Here is a 27,616-nt window from a genome sequence, read left to right on the forward strand (position 1 = left end):
GCGCAAGACTGTTATCCCTCCTTCCTGTGGGCGCTACGCTAGACGCCGTGACCAATCACAGCGTATGTGGTGTCTCGGCAGCCAATCGGAAAGGTCAAGGGCACGAAGACGAGCACTTGGTCGCCCCGCCCTCTCGGGTCGAGAGTGGTCAGGGCTTTTTGCTGTAAGCGGCCTGTTTTTCTGTTGTCCTCACCCGCTGTGATTCAATCCAGTGCCATCGCGCTTTCGTTGAGGCTTCCCCAGCGTTAGGGAGATTCCAGGGGCGCTGGGTCTCCAGCTGAAAAGAAATGGAAGATATGATGGGATGGAGGGAGAGGAATAAACGCGTGTGCCCTAGAAATACTGAAGACAAATTGGGCCAAAAATAAGTTATTTAGAAAAGCATGTATTATTATTATTACTATTATTATTTCTTTTTCTTTTGCGATGTAACTGGTTGCTTCCCTGAGGCGGAGATATTGCAGGAGCTGATGGTGGGTTTGGGCGTCGGTATGTGACCCCGGAGGATCTGGAATGATTTGTGAGAAGGCGTCGACTTTGAATTCAACGGACGCTTTTCTGCAACACCCTTTGAAACAATGCGGGAATTAAAGAAATTAGGTAAGTTTTTTTTCAATAGTACTAGGAGGGGCAGTGAAATGATTTTGTTGGAGGTGTGGGGACATATCCATGAGCTTTCAGGAGTGAGAAGATCTCAGGACGATGTCTGTTTACGGTATGGGATTTCAATCTTTATATAAGAAACAAAACGGGACCAGTTAGGGTATGGTTTGAGTCTTTGAAAAGATCTTAGCGTATGAAGTAGTTTTCTTTTTCTCCCGCTTACTAGAAATGTTTGTAACTTCTTCATTTCCTTCTCTAGCTCGAAAGAATGATGACATTTCCAAACAAGATTGCTTTTTTCCCTGTTTACTTTGTCCAGATTCCAGACAAAAAGGCTCAGCTCAAGGTATTATGTATTCACAGCTATATCTACATAAACACTATGTTTATATCCTATTTGAGTGAAATCAACAGCTGTTGCTTACATAGCTTTCTTTTTTTTTTTTTTAATATATTTTATTGATTTTGTACAGAGAGGGAGGGAGAGAGAGATAGAGAGCTAGAAACATCGATCAGCCGCCTCTTGCACACCCCCTACTGGGGATATGCCCGCAACCAAGGTACATGCCCTTGACCGGAATCGAACCCAGGACCTTTCAGTCCGCAAGCCGATCCTCTATCCATTGAGCCAAACCAGTCTTGGCACATAGCTTTCTTAAAAGTCACATTTGGGCTGAAACCGGTTTGGCTCAGTAGATAGAGAGTAGGCCTGCGGACTGAAAGGTCCCAGGTTCGATTCCAATCAAGGGCATGTACCTTGGTTGCGGTCACGTCCCCAGTAGGGGATGTGCAAGAGGCAGCTGATTGATGATTCTCTCTCATCGATGTTTCTAACTCTCTATCCCTCTCTCTTCCCCTCTGTAAAAAATTAGTAAAATATCGATTTTTATTTTTAAAAAGTTATAAAAAGTCACATTTGGGGAAAATTGATCCTTGGGGAATGAACTTGCTTGGCTATGAGAATGTGCAAAGGGTAGGACCTGGATTTAAATCACATTCGGTCGTTTAGACTGTTAGAAACTTTTCACCAGTTAAAACCTGAATGAGGCAAAGTAGAAATAACAGTTTACAGTTGTCTTTAAGGGAGAAGTTGGTTGCCTTATTATCTTATATAACAGTTATATTGAGATATGTAATTCATATACCAAAAAACTAACCCACAAAAAATGTACAATTCAGTGTGTTTTAGTACTGGTATATTTATGAGTTGTGCAACCATCACCACATTTGGAAACATTTTCATCACGACTCCCTCCCCAAATTCATTCTCCTTAACAGTCCTTACATTTTCTCTCCCCTGGTAACTATTACTCTTTTTGTCTGTGTAGATTTGCCTATTCTGGGCACTTCATATAAATGGAATCAAACTAATATATGGTCCTTGTGACTTCTGGCTTCTTCCACTTAGAATGTTTAAGGTTCATCCATATTGTGTTACATATAGGTACTTCAGACTGGGCATGTGCCCTGCAACCAAGATTTTTTATTGCCAAAGATCTTCTGTTGTATTTGCCACACTTATTTATCCATCCATCAGTTGGTGGACATTTAGGTTGTTTACACTGGGGGTGGGGGAGCTATTATGGATAATGCTGCTGTGAACTTTAGCATACAAGTAAGTTTGTGTGTAGACCTGTTTTTCTCTTGAGTCTATACCTAAGGGTGGAATTGCTGGGTCATACACTTAACTTTTTTTTTTTTTTTTTTTTTTTTTTACTGTTTTTATTGATTTTAGAAAGAGGAAGGGAGAAAGAGAAACATTGTTTGCCTCCTGCATGCTCCCTTTGGGGTATTGAGGCCAAAAACTGGGCATGTGCCCTGCAACCTTTTGGTGCATGGATTGACACTCGACCAACTGAGCCACACCAGCCAGGGTGAAGTATGCTAACTCTTATGTTGAGCCTCTTGAGGAAAAACCGAACTGTTTTATGAAAGGGCCTGCACTATTTTGCATTAGCAATGGGTAAGGGTTCGAGTTGCTCCACATTCTCATAGAAGTGAAGTGGTACCTCATAGTGGTGGTTGCCCAGCTTGTAAGGACTCAAAGTTTGTAAAGAATCTGCTAGAAGGTGCTTCTTGAGTACAGAGACTATTTCCAAGGTGAATTTGTCTTTTCAGTCCCTGGAACACATTTAATGTCATATGTGTTCCTGAAAAACCCTTACGTTCAGAAAAGTGCATTTGAAAGCAGTAAGGCTTGTGGGAAAAAATAGGGTTGATTACTCAAAACCTGTGCAATTTGATACAGGTATAGACTCAAGTGAACTCAATTCCACCCTTAGGTATAGACTCAAGAGAAAATAAGCAGTGATTAGCTGGGAGGAAGTACTCTTATGCCCTCCCACCCATTAACAGTTATAGGTAACTGTCATAGGGTATAGTAAAAGAACAAGGTTGGTGGGTGCTAGATTTTACAGATGGAAGGGGAGCTCTAGGCAAATGGGCTGCTGTTAAAATGGGGTCAGAAGTAGTGTAACCTGCTGAGAACCTAGGGGGAAGGACCCCTAGATAAAGGTACTTAGTTTTCTTTTTTTTATTTATTTCATTTTTCTTAAGATAGAGTTGAAAGCACCCATACTGCCACCAACTGGTTGGCTCAGTGATTGTCAACCCATGAATCAGAAGGTCAAAGTTCACTCAGTATTGGTGCTGCCTTTTCAGCATCAGAGTTCAGGAAAAAAATAAGACTTTTTTCTGCTTAATTGGATTCCAGACATTAGGTTCTCCTAGGAAAGATGGAACAATGTGGCTCTCACATTCTGATGCATTCTTCTTTCAAATGATTTACTGAAAATTGCTAGATTGCAGAACAGATTTACTTAAATGTTATAAATTGCTTAAATGAAAATAACCAACTCCATACAAACTACAAGGCGTCACTGCCACAGGTATTATTAGTGTACTTCTGGATATAGAAGTGTGTACATTCTTAAATGGATTTTTTTAGTTGAGTTGCATTAATTTATCTTCACATTTATCACTTTTACATGCTTTTTGTTGCCTTTTTTTTTTTTTTTTTTTTTTTTTTACTTAAAAACTATTTTTATTGGTTTCAGAGGAAGGGAGAGGAGAAACATCAATGATGAGAAAGAATCATTGATCAGGGAAATTGAATTGTGACCTCCTGGTTCACTGAGCCATGTCAGCCAGGCTTGTTGCTATTTTTTACTGTTTTACTGGTAACATTAGGTTCTCATTTTGATCGTTTGATTATATGTTTGCTTCCTTCAATAACTTCATATCCGGTGATTAAACCTTTTCACTGCTGTTCACATAATGAACCGCTGTGATTATTGAAAATGTTAATGAGGATATGTAAACTGTATTAAAGATGTTATTTGAAAAAGGCATTCGCTGTTACACAAAGTAATTTAAAAGAAAACATCTCTTTTCAGGAAGTCCATACTTGTAGATGTTGGAAAAAGGTTCCTGGGTCTTGGAAGATGACTTGAAATATGCAGGGGAAGTAGTGTACCTTTGTGTCTTACATAGTAAGTATTCCCGTGAGTTAGAAAGGGAGGATAGTCCAAGTTAAAAATGGATTTATAAAGACTTGGGTGAAATCTAATTTCCTGTTTTATGGTATAGATCCTCATTAATTGGTCACTTGGGAAAAAATAACAGCTAATTCTGATTGAACAAGTATTGTGCTAAGCGTTTTTATTCACTCAGAGGTACAATGATTGCTTTTGAGCAGTATTTTTCACAATAACCCTTTGAGAGCAAATAGATTTTTTGCTTTCTAGGACTGGTATCTTTCCTCATGAAACACCTACCCTTTTATTAGATTCTTAATTAGTTCTACTACAACCTTTATTTTGTTGTCCTGTAAATAAAGTATATTTCTAGTAACTGAATTATATTTTTCCTGGGTTTTTTATTCTTTTAGTTCTTTGGGGTTTTTTTTTGTGTGTGTGTTTGTGTTTTTTTTGTTTTGTTTTGTTTTGCTTCAAAAAACCTTGGGGTATTGAAATTATTGCTGATCAAATATAAAGACAATTCTGAATCTAGTTCTTCCTCTAAAATGTCAGACTTTTTCAGCTAATTCAGAAGTTGTACATTTTAATTTTTTTAAATATTAATTGTGACCCTCTGCATTACTTATGTATTGTTTTGTAACAAATTACCCAAAACTTAGTAGTCTAAAATAACAAACACTTATGATAGAGGGAGCGGGGACATCAGCTTCCACATTCTTTGATTTGGCATGCCTAAGTTTCTTCATGGCTGGCTGCCGATTGAAGATTTCAGTTACTTTTCATTATATGAATCTCTTCTTAGGCTGCCTGAGTTGTCCTTACACATGACAGCTTCCCCCAGAGGGAATGATACAAGAGAGAAAGGCCAAGGTGGAAGCTTATCTTTCAAAAGTTAATCTTGAAACTGATATAACGTCACTTCTGTCTTTTCTATTGGTCAACCCAGCTGGCATGGCTCAGTGGTTGAGCACTGACCTATGAACCAGGAGGTCACAATTCAATTCCTGGTCAGGGCACATGTCCAAGTTCTGGGCTTGATCTCCAGTGTGGGGCATGCAGGAGGCAGCCAATCAATGATTATCTCTCAACATTGGTGTTTCTATCTCTCTCTTCCTCCCCCTTCTTCTCTGAATCAACAAAGATATTTTTTTGCTCTGGCCGTTTTAGCTCAGTGGATAGAAATCTGCCTTCAAACGGAAGAGTTCCAGGTTCAATTCCAGTCAAGGACATGTACCTTGGTTGCAGGCTCCTCCTGGACCTGGGCCTTGGTAGGGGCTCATGGAGAAGATAACCACTTGATGTGTTTTTCTCACATTAATAGTCCTCTCTGTCTTTCCCTTCCCACTCTCTGAAAACCAATGGAAAAATATCCTAGGGTAAGGATTAAAATTTTAAGAGAGAGCACTGTTTGGATACACATTTTCATATGTCTAATTATTTGACTTGAGGGTCAAATATGAAATCTCTTAATTCAATAATTAAGAGCAAAAGAAAATGCTTTAAAAAATACAGGTATAGGTTGATGCCTAACCACTGAGCAACACCAGTCAGACATGTGCTCTCTTATTTAAGATGCACATTTTCTTTATGCTTATGTATATAAACTACTTAAGTGATGTTACACCCCTTTGGAAAGTTTCTAGGAAGTTCATAAGAAAGTTCATTTTAGAGTCAGAAAAAGCTCTACCTTGATCATATGTGTTTTGTTTTGTTTTGTTTTGTTTAACCTGTTGCCCCTTTCCTAATTACGCCCAGATGGAGGTAGAGAAGTGTTTGGAACTAGACTGTAAGTAGAAATTGAATATCCCTACCCGTAATATTTTGCTTAGGGTGTAGACTGACTTGGAAAGGTTGAAATTTCTGTTTTAGAGTTTTTCAAGGAATATAGTCCAATTACTTATAGGCATTTACACAAATATTTAATTCTAGAGACCCCATGCATGAAGATTCTTGCAAGAATGGGCCTTCCTTCCCCTGGCTGCTGGCACCTCCTTCACTCTGGCCAGAGCCGCCTTTCCCCCTTCCCATGCTGCCCAGAGGCCCAGAGTGGCTGGGGTGATGCGGAACGCAAGTGTCCTGGCCACTTGGCTCCTGTGTATGCAAATTAGCCTGCCATCTTCGTTGGGTTAATTTGCATATGCCTGATTGGCTGGTGGGCAATCATGAAGGTACTGTCAATTTGCACCTTACTCTTATTAGTATAGATAGGGTGGGATAAAGATACGATTGTGCATTGGCAGTATTAGAACAAGTTTTGCTTGGTTATTTTTTTAAAGTGAAAGTGAGTTTATCAGTGAAACAGTTGAGACGGAGAATAGGCTACTCCACAGACACAGTAGGCAAATTAGAGCAATTTGCCTTTTTCTCCCAAAGCTTGATTTTTATCCAGTATAGTAAGTATACTTTTACTTCCCTTTCTACTGCTGCCTCCCCTCCCCCCCCCCCACTCCCAAGTGCTTCTGTCCCTCCCCCCCCCCCCCTTTTTTTTAAATAATAAGTTTTTATAGATTTTTCTTTTTAGAAAGAGGGAAACATAGACCATTGCCTCCTGTATGTGCCCTGACCAGGAATTGAACTGGTGACTTTTTGATGCTCTGGACTATGCCCAACCAACTGAGCTGCACCAGCCAGGGCTCTGCCTCTCTGAATGAGTCAAATACAGACCTTGCTAAGCAATCAGATTGTTTGGAAGAATTCTCTTAGTGCCTGAGATTTGTAATAATTTCAGTCTTTTCCCATTATTACTGCTTAAAAGTTCTTTGTTAGGAGAGATAGTCCTCCTCTTGTAAAGTTTTTAAATTTGTGGTTTTTGGAAATCTTGTCTAATAACAAAAGCATTACATACAAGTAGATTTGAAATATATTAAGATATGATTACCCTTTCTGTACCAGATCTGATTGTGAGAAGAATACTAAGTTTGCATAAGGTAATCTGAACAAAGTAGATAAATGATGTATTAACATTATCTTTGTTATAGGTTTTTTCCATTTGTAAAATTGGAGGTCTTACCTGATCTGCATGAGAGAATTGAAATGTATAGAAATTTGCATGCATTATGTGGGGTTTTTTTTAAAGGGCTAAGCAATACAAACCTTCTGACTAAAGCATAAGTTGAAAATAAGAAAGTATATATGTCCAATGATTAAACTTTTTTCACTGCTGTTCACATCATGATTTATTGTGATTAATGTATATAAATGAGGACATAATAGAAAAAGAAAATTATGAGGTTTATAGATACATAGTTTTGTACATTGATTTACCTGTAATGTTTTTTCTTTCAGGAATAAAATTGAAGGGTGTTTTTCATAGAAAACATTTGTCAGATTTATCTGATCATTGAAGATTTATATAATAAGGTAAGGTTTATAAATTAGTTTTGATAAAACAAAAAACTGACATTAGAGCATAATTTGGATATTGTACTCAATTAAATTTTCTCCTTATTTCAGCTTTCAAAGATAACATAAATATGATTTCAAAAAAATATAACTTTCTGAAACAGTAGATTAAATTAAGAATAGGCCATGGGAGAAGGGAGAGTGAGCGATTTTTAACCTTAATAGTCATCTTTTCTTAAAAATAATGACAATCCTTCCAACCCCTGAAATTCTTAGAGATCATATGTTTTGGGGTTTAAATTTGCTGAACTACTGGATATTTTATAAGTACTCTTGATATGCCAGTGGGTGATCATTGTCTAACTTAAGCTTTGTTCAATAATAATAGATGGGCAGGTAGTTTGAAGCTGGGAATCTCAAATCTAATACCAGGTTAATTTGTAATTAGGCATGTTGTCTAAGATATTCAAAGGGAAAATTATTGTGGATACTCAATGTTTTTGTGTTTTTCCTTTTTCCTTAGAATCCTTTTGTTGTTGCTGTTCATATTTTCCCCTTTTGATCATAAATCAAAGGAAAAGATGCATTGATGATTAACCTTTTGGTTGAATAGTGTGATTGTTACCGGACAGAACTGGACCTTGAGTGGGTCTGCTTCAAGCCAGCCTGTATTACGTGGGCTCTTGATTTTGTGCAGGAAAGATTTCACAATACAAGTCCAAGTGATTTTGAGAGTATAGTACATTTATTAAAGCTAGGGACAGTGAAACAAGGAAGGGCTTAGGATATAAGAAGCAATAGGGAAGAGCCTAGGCAGGGCTGCTTTGACTTTCTAGAAATGTTATAGGAAAGAAATGAACCTAGACAGAGCTACTTTGACTCACTGAGAAGTCAAAGAAAAGGGGGCCTTGGAGGCAGATTTAGGGGGTTTGCTGGGGATGAGCCAGTATTATCGATTGCTCCCCTGGGTGCAAGTCTTAAGAGTTTAGGAAATGCACACCTGAAATGGAAGAAAGGTGTGGGCATGCTCAGAAGAGAGAATATGTGTGCCTCTTCCTTTTGTTTTCAATGTTGATTTAAGTTAATTTTCTGTCTTAAAAATGGATGTAAATTTTGTTCATGGCCCTTAATGAAAAGATTTATAAAATAAATGCATTCAGAAACAAAACTAAAATGATATTAATAGGATGATGATACTGTTTTATAGGAATAAGCATGGTACTAGTTGCTATGGAATAAGTTGTAAACACATAAGATCTTGTGCCTTGTGATGATTGTAAAGTTTTACAATCTGGACAACAGTGATTTTTTTTGCAAATCTCAAGATTATTTAAATGAGGAGAGGGGCCTAAGTTGTCAAAAGAATATCTCTGGATTCTGCAAATCCTAATTTGAAGAATTTTGTATTACATTATCTCCAAACATTCTTCTAGCTTCAGTCAGTAATCCAGAGTCTTGGAACTAGTATTTCTTTAAAAACTAGAATTCCTTTAAAAAGCTTTTTATTTAATCTCAGATTAGGCTTAGCTAGTAGTTAACTAAATTGGATTAAAATTTGTGCACTGCCCTGATTGGTTTGGCTCAGTGGATAGAGTATTAGCCTGCGGACTCGGGTCCCAGGTTCTATTCCTGTCAGGGGCACATCCCTAGTGGGGAGGGTGCAGGATGCAGCTGATCGATGTTTCTTTGTCATCAGTGTTTCTAACTCTACCCCTTTCCCTTCCTCTCTGTAAAAAATCAATAAAATATATATATTTTATATTATATTAAATATATTTTATTGATTTTTTTACAGAGAAGAAGAGAGAGGATAGAGAGTTAGAAACCTTGATGAGAAACATCAGCTGCCTCCTACACACCCCGTACTGGGGATGTGCTCGAAACCAAGGAACATGCCCTTGACCAGAATTGAACCTGGGACCTTTCAGTCTGCAGGTCGACACTATCCACTGAGCCAAACCGGTTTCGGCAATAAAATATATTTTAAAAAATTTAAAAACTAAAAATTGTTCACTAATCTAAGTTTTTCTTTTTAGATACAGGTAGTCCTTACTTTGCACTGATCCAACATGCATTTTTCAAGTTTAAATAAACAACATCAGTTCCCAACAACATGGTTGAAGTTTCATTAACTATGAATTATTGCATAACTTTAATGCTAGCTCTTATTCCATAAATAATTATGCAAGTAAAAATGTGCATCATGATCAGTAACCAGTTGCATCACTTCTTCAAAAGTCTGTTGGGATTGATTGGTCACTGAACGTCTATTAGTTCACACACAGATAGTAAAGAATAATTGTGTTGCCTTGTTGTCTTCCAGTGATAAACCTATATGACGTTTTATAAAAATGGATAATCAAAAGAGCGAATTGGTCAACAAAGATGTCAGCAGTAAAGAAACAAAAAGTGGTAACACTGGAAGTGAAATTGGATGTGGTTAGATTTGAAAATGGTGATAGACAAGATGAGATGTAGGCCTACATGAAGCTACAGTTCATATTTTAAAAGCTGGTGAATATAAAAATCAAGGTAAAGTTGCATCAACTTTTTTTTTTTTTTTTTAAGTTTTACTAGGAACAGAATACTTATGGTTGAAATGGAGCATTTACTTCTACTTTAGATTGAAGACTAATTAACAAAACACACTCGGTTTCACTGGCATTCATGCCAAAATATCAAAGTGCTACATCGAAGTAAATGATAATTATAAGGAGAAAAGAACATTTTATTGCCAGTAAAGGCTGGTTTCATTGTTTCAGAAGTCTGCATGAATTCATTAACCTTAAATTATCTGTTGAAACTGCAAACTCAGGGGAGGATACTACTATGAAATTTGCATCCAAATTCCAAGAATTACAGGTAATCCTGGCTTTGCACAGAAGTGCAACACTACTGTGCAAAAGAAATGCAGGATTTGGATGGAATGTAAAAGGAATTCTAGAAGATATAGATGACCATGGGAAGTTGGCACTGCCTCCATTCAAGTAGTAGTTCTGGATATGCAGTCAGAGGAACTGAATGAAATCAAACATGGTTGGAAGTGAGGAAAGTGATGTCATAAAGGATGAATGTGACTCCGAGGACGTGATGCAGATGAAAACTTCACGTTAAAGGAACTCGGGTTTTTCTGCCATTGAAAGCACAAAGGATAAATTTTCAGAAGCTAACCCAAATTTAGAAAAGAGTATGACAATTTGCCAGGGTATAGACAAGAACTCATAAAGAAATAAAACTCCACCCCATTTGTGTAGCTCAGTTTGGACCCAGGAATCAAGAGGTGCCCTGTTCAATTCCTCAAGAGGGCACACGCTCAGGTTAATCCCCAGCAGGGGGCCTGCAGGAGGCAGCCAATCAATGTTGATATTTCTGTCTCATTGATGTTTCTATTTCCCTTCCTCTAAAATCAATAAAAACTTTTTTTTAAAAAAGAAAACAGTATAATTTTCAATGTGTCTATTTTAAATATTTTACTGTTTTTGCATTTATAACCAATGCTGAGAAGATTTTGTTGGACAGATTTTTAAGCTCAGAATAATCACATATTAAGATTGTTTTATACAGTTGTAGCTTGCATAGTGCAAGTGAGAATTAACTGCATTTAAAATAAGCTAGGGAGGCCGGAGTTTGGCATCTTAACCTGTTGCACTCACACTTGGGCAAAGGGGCATGCATCCTAAAATAAATTCATCAGAATGACACCTTTTCAGATTACCTTTAAAAAATATATATATATATATATATGTGTGTGTGTGTGTATGTGTGTGTGTGTGTGTGTGTGTGTGTGTATATATATATATATATATATATATATATAAAATTGATTTTTTTTACAGAGAGGAAGGGAGAGTTAGAAACATCAATAAGAGAGAAACATCGACCAACTGCCTCCTCCATACCCCCTACTGGGGATGTGCCCGCAACCAAGGTACATGCCCTTGACTGGAATCGAACCTGGGTCCCTTGAGTCCGCAGGCTGATGTTCTATCCACTGAGCTAAACCGGTTAGGGCTCAGGTTACATTTGAAATAAAAGGAACTCTTGTTTCCAGAAGTTTTTGCAATATGTGAAAGCTGTGATGCTTTGGGAAACTGGAATCCTCAAAATGCTGTGGCTCTTCCAGAGAAGGTAGATGGAAGCATGTTTTAAAAAGCAACCATTGAACTCAGTAGAGGAGTATCAGTTCAGTATCAATACTTCAAAGGGTGTTCCTTTAGCTTTAGCAGCAGAGAGAAGAGGTTGAGGTCACTCAGACATGCTCCAATTTCCTCATCCATCCTCAGTGGCATAGGAACTTTAGTTAAGCCACTTTACCACCGGAAAGACCGAACTATACCAAGTGCAGCAGCGCTAGGACTGGATCCAGGAAGGTGACTGGTGAGCTGGCACGCGGACCAGGCCTGGACCCAGACCCGGACATCCTAACACATCCACCACCCTGGCCTACCAGGGTCTGTTTCCCTCTACACATGCCTGCTGAGGGACCTGCCACCGGAATCAGGCCTGCAAGGATTGTATTAAGTGATACCAAAGAACATAACCACTGCTTGAATCATTGAGTTTTGGGAAAGTTGTTTTAATTAATCCTTTTATCATACCAGTGCACATTTCCAGATAGAATAGTGAATTCAATGTTTTCTATTGCCTCAAATGATGTCCCATTTTGAAGTCAGGAATTATTATTGGCACCTCTTAGGTAAACTAGTCCTTGCAGCTAGAAATGAAAATGGAAGGCTTTTTAGAGCACTGGAAATTGGCTACTATAGCTCAAGTAATTTGGAGTCGCACAGAAATAAACTTAAGTTGAACCACAACTATAAGACATTAAAGTACAGTGAGTACAAAAATGCGATTACTATCTAGTACTTAAATAGGAGTGTTTGCCATATGGACAAAAAAAGGTGGGGGTTCTATGGACAATAACTTCACAGGGTAATCTAATAAATTCCTAACTAGCAGTTGGCCAGTAGTCATGCTCCAGGCATTTATCTTCTTCAATAAAGGTTTGTCATTATCTTGCTGAAACCAGTTTGGCTCAATGGATAGAGCGTCGGCTTGGGGACTGAGGGTCCCGGGTTCGATTCTGGTCAAGGGCATGTACCTTGGTTGCGGGCATATCCCCAGTGGGGGGTGTGCAAGAGGCAGCTGATCGATGACATTCTCATCGATGTTTCTAACTATCTTCCTTCCTCTCTGTACAAAATCAATAAAAAATATATTTAAAAAAAGTTTTCATTATCTTAAGCCCTGTCCATTGTTTGTGTGCATCTAAGTCATTGTTTCCCAACTGTTTTTTGGCTATGCCCTTACCTAAGCATCTAAAATCCTAATTCCCCCCCTCCCCTCCCCTGGCATAATTCTTATTCAAAAACAACTATTCACATGGAGGAAACCTGGTCTAAACAAACTTCCAAAGAACATGGCATCCGTGAAAGAGAAAAAGTATCAAAGGACAGTTGAAGTACTAAGGAAACAAATCACTAAGAAATTGTTGAAAAAATAGCAAATAAAGTTTCAAAACAATAGAGAACTGAAATACATAAATATGACACATATATATACTATATATGAGGCCCCTAGAACCATAAGAAATGCAAAAAATTCACTGTTAATATTCTCAAAAATAAAATTGCCCCCTGTGGGACTTGGGCCCCACTTGAACCACTGATCTACATTAACACATTTATTTTTATTTTTAAAATATGAAATGCTTCATCAGTTTGCATGTCATCCTTGGGCAGGGGCCATGCTAATCTCTGTACTACAATTTTTTTGTATGTGCTATGGAAGCAAGCACAAGCTAACACACCTTTAAGCCTTAACCAAACAACTGTAAAACTTATTCTCTGGAGCATTTGAGATCTTGCTCCCTGGCATATATGTCCTCAGTTTGGCTCAAATAAACTCATAAAAATTCTCTGCATGTCTGGACGTTTCTGACATCAAAAGCTGTATTTTACTTTTTGTTTTCAAGAAAGAAACATTTCCAATGAAAGCAACTTAAGACCTTGACTGATCTGTAATAGTAAGAGAATAGAAATTGGGCGACTTGGTTGAATCTAGGCTCCAGTACTTTAGCAAGTGATTTTCCTCTCTCTGGCTTTACTTTCTCACAGGAAAAGAATTTCCCCCTAAGCTAGAAACATCCAGGGAACACAATCAGATGCCAGGCTCTCACTAGGAGCAAATGCCAATAGGTTTGGAATCGTACCATAGGATACTAACTGGAATGCCTTACCCACAATATATCTTTGGGAGTAACAAATCAATTATCTCAACAGCCTTTGGGTGTGATCAAATCGTATGGTTTTAAAGTTCTTAAAACGCAATACTGTAGAACCAAGTAAGCAATTTTATGAACCCAGTCACAAATTCCTATTACTGCAATATGGCCCTTGCAGCCCGATTTTCACGTGGTTTGCCTGACATTTCAGGGTTAGTGCTACGTGGCGTTCCTGCGAGCCCCGGCCGCTGTTCCGCCAGACAGCCACACCCATCAGGACTCTCCCAGTCCGCACATTCGGAGCCACCGCATCGCGCCGTGCGCGCGCCCCTCGGAAAGGGACCCCAGCCTCACGGGCGCGCGCGAGACGCCGGGGCGAGAACTCCGCTCGCTCCGAAGAGCACGGCCCGAGCAGCCGCCGCTCCCGGAAGTGCCGCTGCGGGCTGCGCGCAGGGGTGGGCGGGGCCAGGCGCCGCTCCCGGAAGCTCGCTGGCCTGCTGGGCGGGGCTGCGGCTGCCACGTTGAAGCGGAACGTGGAGGTGTCCCAAGGCCGGGAGGAGGGGCGGCGGCGGCTGCTGGGAGAGTCTGACGGGCGCCGCGCTCACGCAGGAACCGGCCGTCTAGAGTCCCCGCCAGGTTCGTCTCTCCTCTTCCCTCCGGGCCTTCCCGCCGGCTCTCGGGCCTCGAGGTAAAGCACCGGCCAGAGCTGGGACCCGGCCTCGGTCTCCGCCGGTCCGCGCCAGCCTGCGGCCCGGCCTCCGGTGGCCGCGCGTCCCCGGTCTGCTGGCGGCCCGGCGGCCCGGCTGCTGTGGGGGTCGCGCCGGTTCACATCCGCCTTTTTCGCCGCGGAGCAGGGGTTCCCCTGAGGCCGGCGGCGGGGTGTCCTGCCGCCGCCGCCGCCGGGAGCCGGGGTCTGAGGTCGGGGACCTACCGACCCTGTCTGTGCACAAAGAGGTGCGGTCCGCCGGGCGAGGCAGGACACCAGCCTCCGCGTTACTTTGGGTGACTTTGGTGAGGCTAGGATTTTTTGTTTGTATTTTAACTGTTGCCAGATTGAAAGGTTCGTAGGTTTCAACTGAAAAGACTACTGTCATTTAGCCAGGGTTGGGTTCTTTTATGGGCAGTGGTCGCCAGCCGTAGCCTGTACATCGAAAGAAGTATTGTATGCTTTGGGGTGGTTTTTCCTTTCTTTCTTTCTTTCTTTTTTGCTAATAAATTATACGATGTTAAAGTACAGGGCAGGTGTAAAATAAATCAAAATATTGTCCGCGTTTGTGGGCATTATAAACTTTTCTGATTGCTCAAGGAACTAATTTTATGCACGTCTCTCTTAGTTAAAATTTTTCTCCTCCTAAACTGCCTTCTCTGAGTGTAGAAAACTGAAATGTAATTGTCTTTGTCGGCAACTGTAACTATTTCATTGCTAATTAGAGCTTCGTCCCTGTATCATACTACCCAACGTTGTCTGTACGTACACAGTTGCTCTAGAGTTGGCTAAAAAAAAAAAGTTTACTCACCTTTTATTAGGGATTCTTCTGTGCTCCTTGTATCTCATTGACCCTCAATTACAGCTCTGGGAAAGGTTTGTAGACTATAAGAGTTTACGTGAGCCTTATAATGGATTTAGTTGTACTGTTTAATTTCATATAAGCAGGGTCTTTTCTGAAAATATTAACATAAGACTATAAAGAAATCTGTAAACTGTAAAGAGCAGTGATTCTTAACCTTTTGGGATTCTACTCTTTTTTAAAAAATATATATTTATTGATTTCAGAGAGGAAGGGAGAGGGATAGAGAGATAGAAACATCAGTGATGAGAGAGAGTCATTGATCGGCTGCCTCCTGCACGCCCCCCACTGGGGTTCGAGCCCACAACTCCGGCTTGTGTCAAACCCGGGACCCTTCAGTCCGCAGGCTGACGCTCTATCCACTGAGCCAAACCGGCTAGGGTGGATTCCACTCCTTTTTGAGGATCTGATGGAAGCACTGGATTATCTTCCTAGAAAAATGCACACATGCATAGAATTTTCTTAAAAACTCCTATTAGATGATATTAAATTATTTTTCCTTTTTTTTTTTTTTTTTAAAGAAATGTTGTCACTCTTAGGTAGCTTAATTTCAGCTCAACAAGTTTTTATTTGTTAGACTCCAGATAAATATGATACTATTTAGTTCAGTAATCAGTGCACCAGATGCTTCTTTGGTTTTGATTGCGTGAGCGGAGTCTACAACATTGATAATACTAAATAAACCCTACTACACAAATGTGCCTATCCATAAGGATATATTTTGCCTACAGAAGATGGGTATTTTTACTAAAGGCAGTGCTGTCTAGGAATTGTATTCCTGGTTTGGGAGTAAAAGTTTCCAGTTCTGTTACCTTCTCTTTTTACTTTCTGAGGTATGGGTCGGCTCTCTATGTAGCATTGTAAGATTGGACTTTTTTTCTTCTTCGACTAGTACTTCTGGGTTTTAGTGTTGTTTCACAAAATTATTATTTAGAAAAATGAACAGAAAGAGAAAAGTTTTTTAATGGCATGCAGTTATTGTGGAAAGTTGAATAAAAAATTAAGAGTTCTAGTCTGGAACATAAATTTTCTCTTTTTGTTGTTACTCATTCCTGCCCGAGGATATCTTTTCCATTGATTTTTTTTTAATCCTTTTTTTTTTTTTTTTTTTTTCCGTTGATTTTTTTTTTGGAAAGAGTGAAAGGTGGGAGAGACAGCCAGAGAGAAATATCCAAGTGAGAGAAACACATTGATTGGTTGCCTCCTGCATGTGTCCTGACCAGGGGATGGAGCCTGCAACCAAGGCATGTGCCCTTGACTGGGATTGAATCTGGGACCTTTTATTCTGAGAGCCAACTATCTACTGATTCAAACTGGCCAGGGTGGAACATAAATTTTCTTCTGTAGATATATTAATGAAGATTCACTGGGTTAAGTATTTTAAATTGTTTACTTTTGTAATAGCACACACACTAGTCTCAGAACTCTGTAATACCTCATTTAATTCTCTCAACCCTATGGAATCAATATGTGTCTGACACTTACTTTACCAAGTTGGTAGCCAACACACACATAGGTAAAGTTACAGGCCTAAAGTCAGAGGTGGGACATGGTGGAGCTGAGATTTAAAATGAGGATAGTGGCTCTAGGCTCTATACTCTTTTACTGCTGTGCTATATGATATTATCTTATTGATGGCACCTATGAACAAGCCACTGTCCTCACAACTTTCTTTTGATGTTTTTAGAATGATTTTGTTCCATGTAAAATAGTCTTGAATGAATAATTCTGCATAGTGTGAATTCTAATCCTATCTACAATAATAAAATCGGATGACCTTCTGGACAAAAGCCAGGGCTGTGAGGGAAGCCCCAGTCCCAGGTGCCAGAGGAAAGCCAGTGCCAGCAGCTGGGGGGAAGAAGGTCCCTACTCTTGCACGAATTTCATGCATTGGGCCTCTCGTCCTCCATAATAAAAGCCTAATATGCTAATCGACCAAACTGCAGAAAGAGGCAGAATGACTGTTCGCTATGACACACACTGACCATCAGGGGGCAGACGTTCAACGCAGGAGCCACCCCCAGCCCACAGGCCCCAGCCAAACCAAGGCAGATGCCAGTGTGGGGGCAGCCCTGATCGCCCCACCGATTGCCCCTCAGATTGGCCCTGATCACTGGCCAGGCACAGGGACCCTACCTGTGCACAAATTTCTTGCACCAGGTCTCTAGTCACATATAATATCGAAGGAAAAAAAAAAACTACACAAAGCTTTTAAAGCAATTCTCACTTGGAAAGTACATGTGTTTTAATCTGAGCTGCCTTTATATTTTCAAGAATATTAGTTACAGCCTGGTCAGTGTGGCTCAGTGGTTGAGTGTGTTTCCATGAACCAGAAGGTAACGGGTTTGATTCCCAGTTAAGGCACATGTCCTGGTTGTGGACTCAATCCCCAGTAGGAGGCATTCAGGAGGCAGCTGATCAATGATTCTTATTATTGATGTTTCTATCTCCCCGTTCCTCTCTCTGAAATAAATAAAAGTAAAAAATCAAAACAAAAAAAAAGGATTAGTTTTAATTAATGATCATTTTTTTAAAGAAAGTATTTTTTAAAAATATATTTCATTGACTTTTTTTACAGAGAGGAAAGGAGAGGGATAGAGAGTTAGAAACATTGATCAGCTGCATCCTGCACACCTTCTACTGGAGATGTGACTGCAACCAAGGTATATGCCCTTGACCAGAATCAAACCTGGGATCTTTCAGTCCATATGCCCACGCTCTAACCACTGAGCTAAACCAGTTAGTGCAATGAATGATCAATTTTAAGAGAAAGAAATAGACATGCATTCAATTGAAGCTGTATTTCAATAGCAATTTTAGTAGTTTTATTAAAAATTGATTTTAGAGAGAGGAAAAGAGAGACCATGCTCCAACCCAAGGGTCTTCAAACTACGGCCCGTGGGCCACATGCGGCTCGCAGAGGAGTCTGATCCGGCCCGCCAGGTTTTTTGAGCAGTGAGCGCAGCCGAGGTGTTACAGTAGGAATTAGTAGTTCATATAGTCCGGCCCTCCAGCTCTCTGAGGGACCGTGATCTGGCCCCCACTTTAAAAAGTTTGAGGACCCCTGCTCCAACCAATTGAGCCACTTAGTAGTTTTGAGAATAATTACAATAAGTAGGTTATGGTACTATTGTTTAGTTTGATTCGAACCACATAATGTAGTTCTACGCCATTTTGTAGTAGAGTGCTTTTTCCCCCCTCAGGTAGTATTGAAGCCTTGTGTGTTCAGTACACGTTAATAAGTGGAACTTCTTCTGATGGAACATTGAGTACTAATACAAAAAAGTAGACTTTTATAAATCCTTTGAATTCCCACTTAACATTTTATGTTCTTTCGAATTTATCTCTTTCTCTTCCAGTGAATGTTACACATTAACTAGTGTTCATGAATTAGGTAGCCTGTGTTTTACCTTTGCTCTTAGAGAAACTGTATTTCTATTCAGTTGGGTTTTTAGAGAAGTGTGTGTGTGTGTGTGTGTGTGTGTGTGTGTGTGTATATATGTATATATATATGTATATATATATATATATATATATACACACACACACACACACACACACACACACACATACACACTTCTCTAAAAACCCAACTGAATATATATATATACACACACACACACACAAACACATTTATCCGTTTTGTTTTCACTTTTAGAAATTATTTACGGGCATTTTATAAAACCCATTTTTCCCTTAACCATACTTTTCTCTATTTTTTACATAAGAAAAGGTCTTTTAAACAGTTAAGAATTTAAAAATTAAGTGTTTTACCTGAAATTGAGTTTTTTAGCTTATCAGTGTATTTGAATTTCCCTAAATATGAACATTTAAAACTTGAAATCAAGCAAAATTTCTGTATACCTACCCTGTGCTGAGTAATTTTGGTCCAAAAAGGGTAAAAATTATAACATTTGATTTAAAAAAGACATCATTTGTCTAATTAGTGAGACAAGATGATATATACAACTATTAGTAAAATGGCAGTGAGAAACATGTGAACAGTATCCACTAATAAAATGTTATAAAGTTTTGTTAAGGTTGAATAAGAAACTTTATTATAAAATGCTTAAAGTATGATACAAATACAAACAGTTAAGAGTGGATTAGATCATTAAGGCAGTTTTCATGAAGGAGCTGGGACTTGAGCTTAACAATTGGCTGAGAGGAAGAAGATGGCATTTCATATAAAGAAAATAGGCTTCCTTTTTACTTCTTAGAAAATTTGGATTGTTTTTCTTTTTTTCACAATAATCTTAGGAAACTAGTATATAATAGTTTTCTTGATTAATTTTATGAAAGTAATAATTTAAAAAACTAGTTAGCATATTAAAACATTTATTAACTTATGTGCAAGGCATTGGCACTCTACAAAATACATTACTTCAATTAAACCTTATAACATCCCATTGAGATAGTCACTCTCATCTCCATTTTACATATGTAGAAACGGGGGCTCAGAGAGGTTAAATAAAGTATCCAAAGTATACATAGCAGAGCCAATATTCAAATAGAGGATTGAGTTTATAGGCCTTTCTTTTAACCACATGAGTATTCAACTCCTAATCCACTTTTGTCTAACCTAGCACAGATGCTAAACTATGTTTATTCTCTTAATTTTATCATGTATCATAGTTTCTATGCCATTATTTCTCCTAAATGTTAATATTTCTCCTATGATTAAAATTGAATATCTGAACTTGTTGAAATAACAAGAACTTGGACTCTGGAATTAAACGTCTGAGTTTAAATCATAGCTTTGCTTCTTACTAGCATGTACAAATTATTTAACCTTTCTGTGCCTTAATTTTATCATCTGTAAAATGCTCTTCAAATATAAACAACTTGAACCTGTAAAACACAAGGCATATTGTTAGTCTAAGGTCCTCTTAAGGAAACTAATAGAGGATGAACTTCATCCTTTACAGATTATTAAGAAAACTGGCCAAAGTACTGTTGGAGGGCATTGAGTATATATAACTATAGTCCTGAGACTAAAAAGTGGGAATAAAGAAAAAAGAATAAAATGTGTATGTTTAATATCTGACAATGTAGGAATTGGTTATAAAATTTTAAAAAAATTAAAAGAACTGGGACGTAGTAACAAAATTGGAAGTAGAATAAATTAGTGGATTGCCTCATCTGTAATGACTGGGAGTCAAAGGATATCATTAAAGCTGACAAATCAAAAGTATAAGTATATTTAACAGTTCAAAGGTAAACAATGAGGAAGATAATACTATTGACTTTACAGTGCAAGAGGGGCAATAATTTTATACAAGCTAATTTCTGTAGTGCTCATAATAACTTTATAGACAAGGGTATTAAATAAAAATATTTAAATAAAAGATCTTTTAAACAGAGAAGAATTTAAAAATTTAATGTTTTGCCTGAAATTGGGCTTTCTAGCTCATCAGTCTATTTGAGGGGGGCAATGTGGGAAAAATGGGGGGCATCTGTAATACTCTCAACAATAAAGATAAATAAAAACAAAAAAGAAAGAAGAGCATCTGACAAAATTCAATACCCAGTCTTTGTAAATAGAATTCAGTAAAACAGTAATCAATGGCTATTTCCTTACATTATATACACTTAATATATATATATATACATTTGTATGTATATGTCGAATCCCAAAATCTTGCTCAGAGGTGATACAGGAGGTTTTCACACTTAAAAAAGAAAAAGACAAGAAATCTCACTGTTATCACTACTGTTTATTATGGTACTACATATACTAGCCATCTTGGACAAGAGAAAGAAATTCGAGGAATAATGGTTTGAAACAGAGGTAACTGTCACTATTGGTGCATGATATGAGTACATATGTGGAATACCCAACAGAATCTAATGAAAAACTACTCCAGAAACAGAATTCAATAAGATAGCAGGATACAAAATTAATATAAACAAATCTTTAGCCACAGACAATAGTGCAGTGAGAGCGTAGGCAGGATGGGTTCGGGGTAGACAGGGTCAGTAGGGGACATCTGTAATGCTTTCAACAATAAAGATACATTTAAGAAAAAAAATTCATTAGCCTTCATGTAAGATAATAGACAGTATAACGAAAGGATGGGGGGAGAAAAGGGGGGCACATTGACAAATAAATCAAAAAATGAAATAGGAAAAAGTAAGCCCAATATGCCAAAGAAAATGTAAAACAATGCTGAAAGATTAAAAAAAAAAAATTACTTAAACCAAAGCACCATGTTCTCACAATGGCCTGTGTGGCCAAGTTGGTTTGGTCCCTTGCACCCAGAGTGGTTGCTAGTTTGAATCCCAGTTGTGCCTGAGTTATGGGCTGGGTTCCCATAGTGGGTGTGCAGGAGGCAGCCCTTGGATGTTCCGTGCTTTCACTTTGACATTTCTCTTTCTCCCCTCGCTGATTCTCTCTCTAAAAATAAATAAAAATAAATATTTTTTAAAAAGGCACCCTATTCTTAATAGGAAGATTCAAACATCTTGTTAATTTCCATAAATTAATTTATTAAATTTGAGGCAGGTTCAGTAAAATTACTATTTTTTCTCTGAAATTGACAAAAACTACTACAATATTTATGTAGTAAGAGAGTAACAAGGAGACGAGGGGAAAGCAGTGGGTTAGAGTTATTGAAATCTTTCTCATAAAAAGTCTCAATATTTAAAACAATGGAGTGACTGTGTAAGTAAACAAATGGACCTATGGAATGGAAATCCAGAAATAAACCTAAGTATATACAGGAATGTAAAGCCTAACCTACATTCTAATACCTACAAGGAATATAAACCTAAGTAGTAAATTCAGAAATAAACGTAAATACAGAAATTTGGTACATGATAAATGTGATATCTAAAATTAGGTAGCTCTAGCCGGTTTTGCTCAATGGATGGAGCCTTGGTCTGTGGACTGAAAGGTCCCAGGTTCAATCCTTGGCTACAGGCTCCTCCTGGCCCAGGCCCTTGATGAAGCACCTGCAGGAGGCAACCAGTCAATGTGTTTCTCTCGCATCCATCTTTCTCTCTGTCTTTCCCTCTTTCTTCCACTCTCCCTAAAAACAAACAAATTTAAAAAATCAGTGGAAAAATATCCTCGGGTGAGGATTAACAGCAAAAAATAAAAATAAAAAAGTAAAATAAAGTTAGTAGGTAAGGAGGAGGATCCAAGATGGCTGCTCGGGTATACACCTAGCCGCAGCAGCTCACAACAATTTCAAGGGAATACAACTAAAATGTAGAGTGGACATTGCCCAGAGCTACAGGTAGTCGACTGACTGAAAACTCTACAATAGGAAGGAGGGAGAAAACCAGAAGGAAAATCAGAGGAGCTGAAAAAAAGCCTAAGGTACGGAGACATGCTGCGCGCTCGCACGCACGCGCGCGCGGAGAGGTCGCAGCCGGAGAGGAGGAGAGGGCTGGGTGCTGCCTGGCGTTCCCTAGCAGGAAGGAAATAGAACCCCCAGCCTGGGCTGAACCCCCGAACCGGCAGCGCTGAGCCCCAAGTTATGTGCCAGACCCTGGGGACCCAGGCTCCGGCAGGGGGAGACAATCCCGGGGGACGGCGAAATGCGGGGCCCCCGGAGTCGCGCGCACATGGCGCGCAGAGGACTGAATGTTGACTCTGATGCTGGATTACCCTAGCCAGAAGAAACAAAGCCTCCGGCGGCAGCTCTGAGCCTCAGTCCAGACCGCCCCGAACTCCAGGTCTGGGCCAGTCCCTGGGGACCCAGGCTCGGGCAGGGGGAGACGGAGCTGTGAGGTGGAGTCCTGGGAGCGCGGCGAAAGGCCGAGCCCCCGGAGTCGCGCACACTGTGCGCAGAGGACAGTCTGTTGACTCTGATCCTGGACTCCCCTAGTGGGAGGGAGAAAGAAAGCCCCAGACTGGAGGAACGCCACGAGGAGCAGGAGCCCCTGCCGGACACCGGCCAGCCGGGCGCCAGCAAGGAGCCGGGCGACGGGGCCCCCAGTGGGGGGGGTGCCCCTGAGCCTTCGACTGCTGAGCGCTGGCAATGGAGCCAAGGACGGGGGCTGCTTCCTGGGCGGCGCCGACCCCGGCAACAGGCTGGAGCAGCGCGGGAGCCCGCGGAGAACAAAGGGGTGCCACAGGCCAACCTGCTGAGCTCCCAGGACAAGGAGGAAAAAACCAAAGAAGTTCTCAATGTGAAGAAATCAAGTGAGAGCAAATGATAGTAAAATTACTTAAGAAAGAATACAAAGAAGATCTTGAAAAATCAAAGACTAGTCAGAACTCAACGCACCAGCCAACATTACAACATAAATGCGTTTTGTTTTGTTTTTTTAAAAGAAAAAAAAAAGAGAAAAAAGGGACAGAATGTTGGAACAGCGGCGACCAGGCCTAGAGTGGCCAGGCACAAGGCAGTGGCAGCTGGGCCCGGAGCAGCAGTGGCCAGGCCCCAGAGCAGCAGCAGCCAGAACAAGAGCATCAATGGCCAGCACTGGAGCAGCCAGACCTGGGGCAGTGGCAGCCAGGCCTGAGGCAGAGGCGGCCAAGCCCAGGGTGGCCAGTCCAGGAACACCCAGACACGGAGTGGCTGGGCCCGGAGAAGCCCGGCCCAGAGCAGCCGGGTTGGGAGCAGCCAGGCCCAGAACAGCAGTAGCCAAGCACGGAGCATCCAGGCTGGGAGCGGCCAGGCTCGGAGCAGCCGGGTCGGGTGCGGCCAGGCCTGGAGCAGCGGCGGCCAGGCTGGGAGCGGCCAGGCCCGGAGCAGCTGGGTCTGGTGTGGCCAGGCCTGGAGCAGCGGCTGCCAGGCTGGGAGCGGCCAGGCCCAGAGCAACAGCTGCCAGGCTGGGAGCGGCCAGGCCCGGAGCAGCGACTGCCAGGCTGGGAGCGGCCAGGCCCGGAGCAGCCGGGTCTGGTGCGGCCAGGCCCAGAGCAGCAGCTGCCAGGCTGGGAGCGGCCAGGCCCGGAGCAGCCGGGTCTGGTGCGGCCAGGCCAGGAGCAGCGGCTGCCAGGCTGGGAGCGGCCAGGCCCGGAGCAGCAGCTGCCAGGCTGGGAGCGGCCAGGCCCGGAGCAGCCGGGTCTGGTGCGGCCAGGCCAGGAGCAGTGGCTGCCAGGCTGGGAACGGCCAGGCCCGGAGCAGCAGCTGCCAGGCTGGGAGCGGCCAGGCCCGGAGCAGCCGGGTCTGGTGCGGCCAGGCCAGGAGCAGTGGCTGCCAGGCTGGGAGCGGCCAGGCCCGGAGCAGCCGGGTCTGGTGCGGCCAGGCCCGGAGCAGTGGCTGCCAGGCTGGGAGTGGCCAGGCCTGGAGAAGCGGCTGCCAGGCTGGGAGCGGCCAGGCCCGGAGCAGCCGGGTCTGGTGCGGCCAGGCCCGGAGCAGCGGCTGCCAGGCTGGGAGCAGCCAGACCCGGAGCAGCAGCTGCCGGGCTGGGAGCGGCCAGGCCCGGAGCAGCCGGGTCTGGTACGGCCAGGCCCGGAGCAGCGGCTGCCAGGCTGGGAGCGGCCAGGCCCGGAGCAGCCGGGTCTGGTGCGGCCAGGCCAGGAGCAGCGGCTGCCAGGCTGGGAGCGGCCAGGCCCGGAGCAGCAGCTGCCAGGCTGGGAGCGGCCAGGCCCAGAGCAGCCGGGTCTGGTGCGGCCAGGCCCGGAGCAGCGACTGCCAGGCTGGGAGCGGCCAGGCCCGAAGCAGCCGGGTCTGGTGCGGCCAGGCCCGGAGCAGCGACTGCCAGGCTGGGAGCGGCCAGGCCCGAAGCAGCCGGGTCTGGTGCGGCCAGGCCCGGAGCAGCAGCTGCCAGGCTGGGAGCGGCCAGGCCCGGAGCAGCCGGGTCTGGTGCGGCCAGGCCCGGAGCAGCAGGGTCTGGTGCGGCCAGGCCAGGAGCAATGGCTGCCAGGCTGGGAGCAGCCAGGCCCGGAGCAGCGGCTGTCAGGCTGGGAGCGGCCAGGCCCGAAGCGGCCGGGACCGGAGCAGCCGGGTCGGGTGCAGCCAGGCCTGTAGCAGCAACAGCCAAGTCCAGAGCAACTAGGTCGGGAGCGGCAGTGACCAGACCCGGAGCAGCTGGTTGTGGAACGAACCAGAGCAACAGAGGCCAGGCCCGGAGCAGCCAGGCCCTCGCTCCTCACCTGTACCTGCCCACGGCTGCCTCTCAGACATGGCTGGAAACTTTTGCGGGAACTTGAGGGTCTGCTGAATCAAGTGATGAAGGCTTAGATCTGGATGTGTTGAGTTAGTATAGCGCTGGGGTGTTGATCTGTGAGTGCCTTGGGTGGGGCCTGGATGAGGCTGGTTAACCTATTTGGAAATGTCTTTTGTGTGAAGTATCATTGGGCATGTGGAGGTATTATTGATATGAGAAAATGCTAAGTAACAGATTTACTATCTGAAAAGGGATTTACTATCGGGGAGAGGGAGGGAGGAAGAGACTGAACATAAACTGTGCACCTATGGATGAGGACAATGGGGGATGGGGAGGGGGCAGAGGGTGGGGTGGGAACCTGGTGGAGGGGGGAAGAAATGAGGAACCTTTGTAATAATATGAATAAAGATTGATTTAAAAAAAAAAAAAAAAAGTTAGTAGGTAAAAGATGTTTCAATAAATGGTTTTGGAGTGATAAGGAAAAAAAAAAAACTTTGAACATACATTGTATGCCAGCATATACTCTAAATGAGTCAAAATTTAACCCTTTGCACTTCGAACCATTCTGGACATTGGCTACCAGCTACTCCGAACCATTCTGGACATTGGCTACCAGCTACTTGACGCTACTTTGTGAAACGTGCGTTGAATTAACTCAATTCCCCGTAATCACTAATAAACTGCAATGTCCCCTGAGAGGGGACAGCGGAGTGCAAAGGGTTAAATGTAAGGAATAAGCCATAAATGGGTTTGCCAGAAGAAAAATATGGGTGAGTTTCTTTTTTTTTTTTTTTTTTTTTTTTTTTTATTATTTCTAAAATATATTTTATTGATTTTGTACAGAGAGGAAGGGAGAGAGAGAGAGAGTTAGAAACATCGATGAGAGAGAGTCATCGATCAGCTGCCTCTTGCACACCCCCTACTGGGGATATGCCCGCAACCAAGGTACATGCCCTTGACCGGAATCGAACCCGGGACCCTTTGGTCCCCAAGCCGACGCTCTATCCATTGAGCCAAACCGGTCTCGGCGATGGGTGAGTTTCTTAATAATCTTGACATGAAACAATCTTTCTAACTAATCAAAATTCAGAAACCATTTTAAAAGTGACAAATTTAACTATAAAAAATAATTATGGTACGTCCATACAATGGAATATTTTTCAGTGCTTAAAAGAAATGAGCTGTCAAGTCACAAAAAGACATGGAGGAACCTTAAATGTCTATTGCTAAAATATTTTATGATTGTAACTGGATACATTTCAGAAAAGGCAAAACTATGGAGACAGTAAAAAGATCAGTGTTTTCCAGGAGGGAGGAAAAAGAGGGATGAATGATGGAGCATAGCGAATTTTTAGGGCAGAGAAACTTCTGAATGATACTATAACAGTAGGTATGAGTGATGATACATTAAACCCATGGAATGTATAACACCAAGAGTGAACCCTAATGGTAACTATGGACTTTGGGATATGTGTCTATGTTGAGTCATTGCCTGAAACAAATGTAACACTATAGTGCAGGATTTTGATAATGGGAGAGGCTGTACTTAGAAGAATGGGGGGGAGAGGTATTTGGGAATTTAATGTACTTTTACTCGAATTTCCTGTGAACCTAAAACTGTTCTAAAAATAAAATCCATTTTTGAAATCTTGTGAAAGGTAAAAAATATATACATATAAGCAAAGTCAAAAGATAAAGTCTGACAACCTAATAGAAAAATAGACAAATGATACAAATAGACAGAAAAGGAAATATGGATGACCCATGACCACAGAAAAAAAGATGTTCAACATTATTTATATTATGAGAAATGCACATTGTAACTATACAGAGCTAACATATTCCACTGATCAATCCTGTTGGTAAAAATCTAAGGTGTTACCTCCAAACAAGTATAACTCTGGTAAGGCAGTAGGGCAGCAGCTACTCATATACTACTCTTGGGAATGTGAAAAGGTACAGTTGCCATGGAGGGCAACATGGCACTATCCTTCATAATTTAAATTTCATTTGTTCTTTAATCTAGCAGTTTTACTTCTGGAAAATATAGCTGTCCTTGCCCATGAATGAAAAAATATGTACAATGGGCATTTATTGCAGCATGTTTTACAAAAAATGGCAAAAGAATAGAAATAACTCAGGTGTTCATCAGTAGCGGACCAAATAATTAAATTATGGTACATCTTTATATTAGAATAATGTGCCATATGAATGCATTTTTTTTTTATAATAACAGATTTTTTTTAAAGCTTGGAGTAACCAGTATTTAAAATTTTTCTATTTTATTATTTATTTTGAAATTAAATATCCTTATTTGCAGTTGTCACTGGGGCTGC

The 27,616-nt window shown here is 41.5% G+C and overlaps 1 protein-coding gene and 1 long non-coding RNA gene across 16 annotated transcripts in view; both read left to right on the forward strand.

The window, feature by feature from the left end:
* The first annotated feature begins 12 nt into the window (after positions 1-12).
* Positions 13-13,935, forward strand: LOC311622195. 3 transcript variants are annotated; one of them, XR_014794960.1, is made up of 5 exons: positions 13-600; positions 863-949; positions 3,999-4,094; positions 7,368-7,442; positions 13,859-13,935. It is a non-coding gene; the product is annotated as an uncharacterized lncRNA (long non-coding RNA). The 3 variants fall into 3 exon arrangements; XR_014794961.1 differs by lacking the exon at positions 13,859-13,935 and adding an exon at positions 9,748-11,143; XR_014794962.1 differs by lacking the exon at positions 13,859-13,935 and adding an exon at positions 7,948-8,731.
* Positions 13,936-14,142: 207 nt separating this feature from the next.
* Positions 14,143-27,616, forward strand: part of SEC31A (SEC31 homolog A, COPII coat complex component) — a 77,733-nt gene continuing 64,259 nt past the window's right edge. For 11 of the 13 annotated variants that reach the window (XM_084882498.1, XM_084882513.1, XM_084882514.1 and 8 more), the window contains exon 1: positions 14,145-14,283. The gene's annotated coding sequence lies outside the window, so the exon portion shown is untranslated. Of the gene's footprint in view, positions 14,336-27,616 lie in introns of all 13 variants that reach the window. The other 2 variants (XM_084882516.1, XM_084882509.1) reach the window with 2 other exon arrangements.

This window comes from Pipistrellus hanaki (genome assembly GCF_964339955.1).
Source record: "Pipistrellus hanaki genome assembly, chromosome: 1".
Classification (NCBI taxonomy): domain Eukaryota; kingdom Metazoa; phylum Chordata; class Mammalia; order Chiroptera; family Vespertilionidae; genus Pipistrellus; species Pipistrellus hanaki.